This window comes from Echinops telfairi, unplaced genomic scaffold, assembly GCF_000313985.2.
Source record: "Echinops telfairi isolate 266 unplaced genomic scaffold, ASM31398v2 ScPeMD7_52;HRSCAF=179, whole genome shotgun sequence".
Classification (NCBI taxonomy): Eukaryota; Metazoa; Chordata; class Mammalia; order Afrosoricida; family Tenrecidae; genus Echinops; species Echinops telfairi.
The window spans coordinates 495,085-505,749 of NW_022103950.1; the positions used below are offsets into that span (position 1 = coordinate 495,085).

Consider the following 10,665-nt stretch of genomic DNA (forward strand, 5'->3'; position numbering starts at 1 on the left):
AAAGGGGGAACTGATTACAAGGATCTACATATAACCTCCTCCCTGGGGGATGGACAACAGAAAAATGGGTAAAGGGAGACATCAGACAGTGTAAGATATGACAAGATAATAATAATTTATAAATTATCAAGGGTTCATGAGGGAGGGGGAGCAGGGAGGGAGAGGTAAAATGAGGAGCTGATACCAAGGGCTTAAGTTGAAAGCAAATGTTTTGAGAATGATGAGGCAACATATGTACAAATGTGCTTGACACACAATGGATGTATGGATGAATTGTGATAAGACTTGTTCAAGCCCTCAACAAAATGATTTTAAATAAATAAAACTATCATGTTAACCATGTAAAAAACACAGAGCTCTTACAAGGCACAATGAACACATACTCTCTCTGCACCAAAGGTCAACAGTCACATTTATAACATGTAAGGAAACTTAGTAGACTCATAGTCACACTTGACGTAAGAAGTTATTATAACACTAAGAGCTTATATTCATGGGGGAAGCATGACATGCATGCTCCTGAGAGGAAATTACTACACTTGTTTATATAACAAAGTATTCCCATTACTCAGCCCACATACTGCAGTAGCATCAATGAGCATGACACACACACACACACACATATATATTTTTTCTTTTTTAATGAAAATATTCATACCTAGTGAGATCAGGTTTCTAAAAGTTTCCATCATCACATGTCTCTATAGTTTGCTCTGAAAAGGATCCAGCAATGCCCATTCTTCCTAGGAGAAATCCACAGCCACCTCTTCAACAGCCAGTGTCCTACAACACCCCATATATTCTGGTTCAGCAAGGTACCATGCATTCCACTATGTGAAAGGATGAAGATGACAGTCCTGGGAAAGAGAGACTTCATTTCACATGGGCATTAGACGCAGGGGTCTTGTTCAATTAAAGATTTCCATCAGGGTTTAGCTAACCCACTTCACCCAGTAGACCAGCGGTTCTCAACCTGTGGGTTGCGACCCCTTTGGGGGTCGAATGACCCTTTCACAGGGGTCGCCATATTCATAATGGTAGCAAAATTACAGTAAAGAAAATAATTTTATGGTTGGGGGGTGACCACACATGAGGAACTGTATTAAAGGGTCACAGCATTAGGAAGGTTGAGAACCACTGCACTGGACATACTTCCTCACTAGTTACATGCTATCCCAACGACTGCAGCTTCTAGAATAATGAGTTTATTGCTGTACAGTTTGTGACCAACTGCAACCTTATTCCTATCTATCTCTGTTTCAGAATAGAGAACAGTCAGAACACATAAATCAGACACATGATCAAAAGTAAAAGCCTCAATTCCACATTCACATCCTCTCTTCCATTGGAGGGAGGCTAGAAATTCACCTCCTTGCACAGGACCAACCAGAATATTCATCAGAACATGAAGCACAGGGTGAAAGCAAGAGAACAACTAGGAAAAACTGCAGAATTTGTGCTTCTCCCTGTAGCCCCTCATTAGCCATTGGAGAGCTACAGGTATGAACAAAGTAGCAACCCCAGCCCTGGATTCATGGTATCCTCTTGGAGAACTCTACATGATCAAGTGCTGATGTATTACCTGCTGACAGAGATGACTATTTCGGGAATTATGAAATTTTCTATAGTGTGTCTATGTTACTCTCCTACTTTCCAGTCACTCTACAGTTACACTGTTGTGTATTTTGTACCTTTGTGGAGATAGGACAAGCTATTGAAAAGGGAAACAGGCAAGAGTGAAAGGCAACTAGTATATAGATATCCTCTGTACACTGGTACAGATAGGAATTGGAAACACAGGGAATCCAGGGAGGATGAGCCGTTCAAGACCAGTGGGGAGAGTGGAGATATCGGGAGGCAAGATGGGGTGGAAATGGGAAACCGATTATAAGGATCTACATATAATCTCCTACCTGGAGGACTGACAACAGAAAAGTGGGTGAAGGGAGACGTTGGACAGTGTAAGATATGACAAAATAATAATTTACAAATAATGAAAAGGAGTGCAGATTGAGGACCCAAGACCCATCTGTAAGCAACTGGACATCCCCTTACAGCAGGGTCACGGTGAAAAGACAAGCCAGTCAGGGTGCAGTGTAGCAACCATGAAAAATACAACTTTCCTCTAGCTCCTAAATGCCTCCACCCCATCATGATCCTAATTCTACCTTACAAATCCAGGGAGGAGGAGAGGGGAATGGGGGGAAATGAGGAGCCGATGCCAGGGGCTTAAGTGGAGAGCAAATGTTTTGAGATTGATGAGGGCAATAAATGCACAAATGTGCTTTACACAATCGATGTATCAATTGTAATAAGAGTTGCATGAGGCCCTAATAAAAATTTCAAAAAAAAAGAATCTCAAAAAAATACATAGATATCCTCAAAATTTTCCCATTCTGAGATGCAAAGCTACTGTCATGTAAATATTACGGACTGCTACCTCAAAAAATACTGGATACTCACATAAATATACACTAAGATCATAGGATATACTCACAAAAGAGCACAATACATGAAGTATTATAATAGCATGTCCTTCTTTTTGCTTATTGGGAAAATGTAGTTAGATTCCAATTTCCTTATAAATTGACTGAACTTCAATGCATTCGACTGCTAAACTGTGTTAGGATCCTAGGACTTACACACCAGGCTTTGAGATGTTTTTCATATTTTTGACTTTTAAAGATTTTTCACATTTGCAGATCATGGAAGGTAGACTAGCTAAACATGATGACTACTAGCATTCTCTCAGCTGTGGGACTGGCCTCTGTACCTTGTCATATTTTTGTTCCACATTTTTTCAGGAGAGACCAGTCCCTGGAGAAGGACATCATGCTTGGGAAGGGAGAGAGGGGCAAAGAAGAGAAAGGCCTTCGACAAAATGGATTGACACAGGGGCTGTCACAATGGGCTGAAACGTGGGAACATTTGTGAGGATGGTGCAGACAGGGCAGTGTTTTCTGCTGTTACATAGAGGGTCTTAGGGGTTGGAATGGACGCGATGATACCTAACAACATAGAAAAGGCTGCACTTTGATGCTAAAATTTCACGTCATCGCCAACTAGCTATAACATAAAGTCACATGAGCTGCCATGGTCACTCAACAACTCTGCTACAACAGTGTAACATAAATGTCGATCCAAAGAGTCTTTCAAAATCTCATCCACAGCAGTGCATCAGGTAACAGGTTTTAAAGCCTTCCCATTCCTTTATGATGAACAAAAAACAAATGCAGTTCTGTCAAGCACATTTTAACTCACTTTGACCTAATAACAGAGTGAAATGCTCATTAGTGTTTCCAAGTTTGTAAATCTTTACGGGCCCATGCAGCCTCACTGTCCTCCCTTGATGTGTCTGGTATGCTTGAATCAGAGGGTATGGCCTGCAACCAATCAATTAAACCAATGAACCACTAGGGTCTCTTCCACACAACATGTTCATGATTAAGCATTGCATTTATTCAGCAACTACGATTTTGAAGCAATTTCCAAAAAGATTTGGTCACATTGGCTCATTTAGTCCTCTTGTATCTTTTAAGCAGATGTTGCTTCCAATAGGATATAGCTGAAAAAAGTCACGAACCATTAAGTACATGTTGACCGAGTCAGCATGCAGGTCCATGTCTCTACCTTCAACTAAATGCGTGGCAACTACATTTCTGTGCATATGCCAATAGTTTGTTATTCTGTCCGTCATCAGTTACAGAGATGATTTGGGATCTTCTGCATAGTACGAAGAGGAGATGAAGAAAACAATCTATTCAATTCAGGTAACTGGAACTCATTTTCCTGGAAAAGCCATGAGTCTCAGACAATACTGCTTACCTCAGTCCCATGTAACTGGCTCTTGCATTTATTAGATTGATTGAAGTAATATAACACCCAGGCAAAGCATAGACAGAATTGAGCAAACCAAACCAAAACAAAAAAAATCTGTTCTGAGAGGGCACACCATTCCAAATCCCACAGAGCTTTACCCTGGACACATGAGGTGGCTATGAGTTGAAAATGAATCCACAACTAACAAGAAAATAAGCACAATGTCAAATGATAATAACTTGTATGAGAAATGCAACAGAGGTGGAGCCTAAGCAGTAACACATGCGTATTTACATTTCCTGAACTAGTGTAGGGAGAAATAAAATGATCACTTCAGGAAAAACACTAGCTAGTGAACCCTGGCATGATAAGGAAATTCTAACAGCATGGGAGGGTCCTGTGATAAGTTTGCAAAAGCTCAGTTCAATTTCTGTTTCTTAAACGTACAGGCAAAGGAGTCAAAGAGCACCCAGGTCTTCATGGCCAGGAGAGGGAAGCTCCATGGTCACCCACCAAATGAAAAGCTCATTTGCAATAAGTATTCATGGAAATTCCCACACCGGAAAAGTAAATGGAGCATGAAGAAGCACTAGCAAAAAAGTAAAACAAAAGAGGCAATAGTTACAAGAAATGCAAATGAGGACTTTCAGGTTCTTGACCAATATGTGAAGAGCCCAAGTCACCATTCCAGTCTCAGAGAAAAAAGCTAACCATATGGAACTCAGAGTGCGGATGTCACAGGGCATGGTTTTTTTTGTTTGTTTTTTTCAGTTGTATCTTTTTTAAAAAAATCACTATCATTGAGTCAATTCTGACTCAAAATATCTTTATAGAGCAGAGTAGAACAGGCCCTGGGTGTTTCTGAAACTGCAACTCTTTAAGGGAGTAGAAAGCCTCATCTTTCTACTGTGGACCAGTTAGTGGTTTTGAATGGCTGAACATGTGGTTACCAACCCAACGCATAGCCCATGGGTGCACAGTGTTGTTATAAATTAGAGAAAACTAGATGGCAACAAACAACAGAAAGGCATTCTCTTCAATGTCTCTAATTAATTAATCTAGTTAGGACCCAGAGCAAGCATCTGTCCTCAAAACTGAAGGGAGGTGAACATAGGTACTTTCTCAGCTGATTTCCATTGTGAAATCATTCTGTGGGGCCCCACCTGACTATGGGGCCCTTTTGTTTAGTGGTGGTTTTCATTATCTGCCCTTACTAGTCTAATTAATTGAATTCATTGCAAACACTGATTTGAAGGATGTGATGGAATTAACGAATGGATAGCCCAAAAGGGTTTGCTCCTAGAGGAAAAAATACCACACCACAGGGCATCAGGAAGGAATTTACTTGTTATGTTTTAAGGATAGTTAAACCCCAGGTTGACCAAATAAATTTTAATAAGGATAAAGGATGTCAGAAAGGTGTGTCATTGAGACTTCAATGAAGAAATAAGAAAAGACTGAAATCAATAAAAAAGTAGCATGTTAAAAAAATCATACCATTGTGTGCTCACCTTCCCAATATGATTGCCAAAAGACAAATGGGTACATAAGCAAAAGTGGTAAAGATGGTCCCCAGCTATCAAAAGATACAGCATCTGGGGGTCTTAAAGACTTGAAGGTAAACAAGTGGCCATCTAGGTCAGAAGCAACAAAGCCCACATGGAAGAAGCACACCAACCTGTGTGATCACGAGGTGTCAAAGGGATCAGGTATCAAGCATCAAAGAACAAAAAATCTAATCATTGTGAATGAGGGTGAGTGCAGATTGGGGACCCAAGACCCATGTGTAGGGAACTGGACATCCTCTTACAGAGGAATTGCAGGGAGGCGATGAGCCAGTCACAGTGCAGTGCAGCAACGATGAAAAATACAACTTTCCTCTAGTTCCTAAATGCTTTCTGTGCCCCCACCTCCACCCCTACTGTCATTATCCCAGTTCTACCTTACAAATCTGGCTAGACCAGAGGATATACACAAGTACAGATAGGAACCTGAAACACAGGGAATCCAGGACAGATGATCCCTTTAGAACCAGTGCTGAGAGTAGCAATACTGGAAGGGTGGAAGGAGGATGGGGAGGAAAGGGGGAACTGATTACATATATATCTACATATAACTTTCTCCCTGGGGTATGGACAACTGAAAAGTGGGTGAAGGGAGACGTCAGACACAATGGATGTATGTATGAATTGTGAAAAGAGTTGTATGAGCCCCCAATAAATGATTTTTTAAAAATAGCATGTTCCTAAATAACTCTCCTCTACAAATAGATCAGTTTCCAAAACTGTGACCAAAATAAATTTTTTTTTGCACGTCACAAGAGTTCACAAAAATGTGAATCTAATTGCATTTAGCCTCACATAGCCAATAAGAGGTCAAGAACAAGGTCTGGCGTTGTACACATGTAACTCCCTGCCACCACATTTAGTTCAACTCACAGCAGCACTATCAGACAGAGAACTCCCTATAGGACTCCCATGCCTGTGCATCTTTACTGGAGCAGGCAGACTCATCTTTCTCCTGCACATTTCTGGTGAGTGTGAACAGCTGCCCTTGCAGTCAGCAGCCCAATATTTAACCCACTGTGACAAAAGGATGCCTTTGTTCATGAATCCCACATACAATAAAGCATCATTATAGGAACACATAAAAGACCAACAGAGAAAGAAAAGCAGCCCTAGAAAAGACTCACCAATTTGTAAGGGAAGCTAATTCATGACCCATCAGGCAACACAGGGCTCTGACTGCAAGCACTCACACTTCAAGATGTAGGTCCTTAAATGAAGTCCCTGAGTAGTGCAAACTATCAAACAAAAGATTGGAGACTGAAGGCAAGGTAGAAGAAACTTACGTATCTTAGAAGAAATCAACCAACTTCTGAAGTTAGTCATTGAAAAATCTTACAGAGTATAGTTTTACTCTGAAACTACATACGGTCACAATATGGAATCCAATGGTAGGCAAAAATATCAAGTATTAGCTAATTGAGATACAAGGAGCTCATTGGTAGCCAATTCTTCATGCCATGAATGCTCAAGAGGCTTTCAAAAAGGTCATGGAAAAATGGAATAAAGACAATGGACTTTATCCATGAACCTTTTGAAGCCACTGCATATCTGTTTCTAGTAGATTATGCTAGACAGTACAGGATTATGCTAAATAGAATGATGTAATAAATATTTTTTAATTCCTCAAATATTGTACATCTTAAAAATCTTTTGGATACCTGTTCATCTTCCATGAAAACTCAGAAAGAATATTAAGCTATTTACATATAATATCTCTCTTGAAGATCTATTAAAGTTGATATTAGTTTTATTCTCTAGCTATGGTAAAGAGACGTTAGGTTACAGTATATCTGTACGATTCACATAAAAACTTGATAGCTGAAAATTAACAATATGACTTTATTTTTCTGGGTCTTGCAAATTTTACAAATTCAGCCATGTGGTTTCTCATGTTATAGTTAGAAACTCAACCTCATGTTACAGTTTTGAGTTTTCCTTTCTCTGAAAGATTTCCAACTTATAAAGGTTCTGGCTTTTCTAAGGGTGTGTACATGCACACATGTGTGCCTTGCTTCGTTTTTGATGTCCCTGACCATTATAATGGTTAACATGGACAGGTGTTCATGGAAAGTCTGGAAGTTTGTGTCTACTCGGAGTCTACAGGGAAGAAAGCCTGGGTGATGCACTTTGAGAAACCAGTCACAGAAACCGCTCTGCATCATCCCTGTGCTCTGACACACATGGAGTCTCAGGAGTTGGTGTGGGTTTGATGGCATCTGCTTGATTTGGTTCATTTCTAGGGAGGGGGGTGGGGGGAGTGAATTCTGGCTTCATTTGCTACCCTCAAGCCTGGCAGTTCAACCACACCAGCATATCTGCAAGAGGAAAATTAGCCTGGCCGCTTCTGTATAGATTTTGACCTCAGACACCTATAGAGGAACACTATGAGTGAGAATTGACTGTGTGGCAGTGAGTGTGTTTGGGGGGTTAGGGACAATGAAGGTTTCTAGGTGGCACAAACAGCTGCGACTGTTCCCCTGAGGATTGATGGGGTAAACAGCCCGCATTACTGTGGCAGAACAGGAGTTCTGCTTCCACAAACATGATGCTCCAGAAACACTATGGGACTGTTTTGCTATATAACACATGACGTAGCCATGAGATGGAGTTAACTCCATGGCCCCTAACCAGAGGGGAAATTGAACATGATGATCGCATATTCATGTCTATGTATGCACATGGATATTGTGTTGGAAACATGACTAAATCAGAATAACAAACATAATTCCCATAATCACCATGTCTATAATAAAAAACATGTCAGCATGGCCTACCTCAATTAGTCCATGAAGAAGCCCTACTGCTCCAGTGGTTAAAGGATTGGCAGCTCCACGAAATGAAAGCAGTTGTGTTCCATGAGGTGGCCATGTGGTAACAATAGCCTAGAAACCCCAAGGAGGAGTTCAAGGTGCTATGGCATCACTCACAGATCCACTGTAGCGCAGTGGACAAAACAAGCCTCTTATCAAGAACACGTGGATAAAAGGCTAGAAATTCAAGCATTACCATGCAGTGGGGCATAGAGAAAATGGCAGCTTATTTTAAATAAGATCCTATCTTACTATATATAAGAGTTACATATCTGGATGTTGCCTTGTATTAGAAATAATTATGACACAATTTTAAAAATGAGTAGCTATTAGTAGGGCACAGTTCTTGCACAGTAAATTCAACAAATTGAAGAAACAGTTAACATGAAAAAAATAAATCAAAAGGATAAAAAGAATTTACATACTTAGAATTTGGTTCCAATAAACTGTTATATGCAGGTCTCAAGAGTAATCAGGGCCCCGCTGAAAAGGATGAAATGAAAAGTTTTCCTGGAGCTGGACGCACTCCAAAGCCCTCTCTGCTGAGGGCCACATTACCTACAACCTGGCTTCCTGGGCAGAAAGCATTCAGTAGAGGTTTACTCTATGTGGGGCTCTGCAAACTATGTGAGGACTTAATCTGTGCGGGATTTGGGGCTGTCACTGCTATGGCACCCTTTTGCAAAGCGAGGTGCTGAGAAGTTACTCGAATACAGACCTCAGTCATCAGTGGGGAGACCTATGACTGCAAGGCTGGCCTCTCCTTTCAGGAAAGGCCATTCTGGGATTCCCATCCTCTCATGCCCGTGACCTGACACGGAAGGGACGGCCCCATGTAAGAATCCATCCTCAATCGCGCCTTTCTGGAGGGAGGGGTGAGGGTGCAGGAGGAGCTCTGAGCAAGAAAAGCGGCCAGAGTATTCCCGGCCCAAAGGCTGAGGCTTGTAGGAGCTCAGAAAGGATTTAACTGGAATTGTCCCAGGGAGTCGCGGGGATGTGGAACACCGGCGGACAGGGTGCAGGATCTGTAACGTCTGCGGGAACCCGGGCACAGCTGGGGACGCCAGGCCTGCGGGGGATTCCGCGCCTGGGATCAGCACAGAAACACGGAAACTCACTCACCCGTAGAAACTCGTGGGACGCTCACTCAGATCCCTCTCACTCAAAGAAAGTGGGTCCAGCAGGAAATTGCATCGACCGAGGAGGGGGTGGGGTGTTGTCGTGCGAAGGGGCGGGGCCTGGAGATAATGAGGAAGACGTGGAGGGAGGGGCCTGGAGGTGAGGCTCGTAGCTTGGTTGCTGCTTGCAGTCCACCGGGCGTGGTGCCAGAGAAGCGTCTGCAGCCTGAGCACTGTAGTCGGCGCGCCCAAGTTGGGGTCTCTTGGTCATGTTTGGGGCAACCCTGGTGCACACAGCAGCCTGGCTGGGGTGCAATCACCCTTCTTCCCTCTCCCCCGCACCGTGCAGCTGTCATGAGCGGCGCGATCAATAATTACTTAACGCTCTTAGACATTTTCGAATGCTCGCTTTATTCACTGCAAGCACACATCAAACAATCTAAAATATTACTCAAACTACTAAGAGCAAACAGCTATAAGCATAAGGGCAGAGTAACAACTATGAGCATAAAGGCAGAATAACAACACTCCTCACACATTTCATAATAGCACCATAGTCCCAATAAGCATTGCCTCATCGGTGTACTCACCCCGGGTAGAGTTGGAGAGAGCAGGAGTTGATGTCTCCTTGGTTCCTAGCTCTCTAAAAGTCAGTGTTTCTACCCGGGTTTAAATTCACATTTTGGCTAGCTCTTTGACGTTCTCACTGTCCCAGTGAAGTCTTACCGGGTTTTTCCACGTTTTAGGTGGCTTGGCTAGTGTTTGGGCTTCGGTCAAGTCTCAGCCCGGTCTTATCGGGTCTTTCCATGCTTTAGGTGACTCCGCTAGCTTTTGGGCATCGGTCAGGTCTCAGCTCAGTCTTATCAGGGGTCTCACATTTTTGTGGTGGCTTCTTTGATGTAAGTGTTGGCCTGGACCCCAATATTACATTTTATTTTTTCTTTAAAGTGGAGTTTCTTGTGTTTGTTTCTTTGATGTGGCTCAACGTCTTGTAAGGTAGTTCAATGTCTTGTAAGGTAGTTCAACATCTTGCAAGGAAGTTTTATGGTGCTCTCATCATATCCACCCCCTGGTTCCAGGGAGCGCAACAGCTCAAGAACGCTTCCAGGAACCAAAACATCTTAACAATAAGTGTTTACACAAGAATACGAGTAGAAGGATAAAACATATAGCAACAAGGATGTGAAGTAGAGAGGTGAACATCCAATGACCAAGGTTAGAGAAAAATTTCCAAAAACTAGTTTTACTTTGAATTAACAGAGATCTAAGCAAGCTGCCAACATTACCCTTACAGGTATATTTGTGTGGGAAGAACAATTTTTTCCAGGCAGTTGCCCAGTCACAGTCAAA

General features: G+C 42.1%; 1 long non-coding RNA gene across 2 annotated transcripts in view; it reads right to left on the bottom strand.

Moving 5' to 3' along the window:
* LOC123521729 overlaps window positions 1-9,400 on the bottom strand; it is a 21,011-nt gene extending 11,611 nt beyond the window's left edge. Inside the window, exon 1 of one of the 2 annotated variants that reach the window (XR_006680092.1) lies at window positions 9,320-9,400. This is a non-coding gene — a long non-coding RNA (uncharacterized LOC123521729). Of the gene's footprint in view, window positions 1-6,511; window positions 6,601-9,319 lie in introns of those variants that run through there. The other variant, XR_006680093.1, reaches the window with a different exon arrangement.
* Between the last annotated feature and the right edge of the window lie 1,265 nt (window positions 9,401-10,665).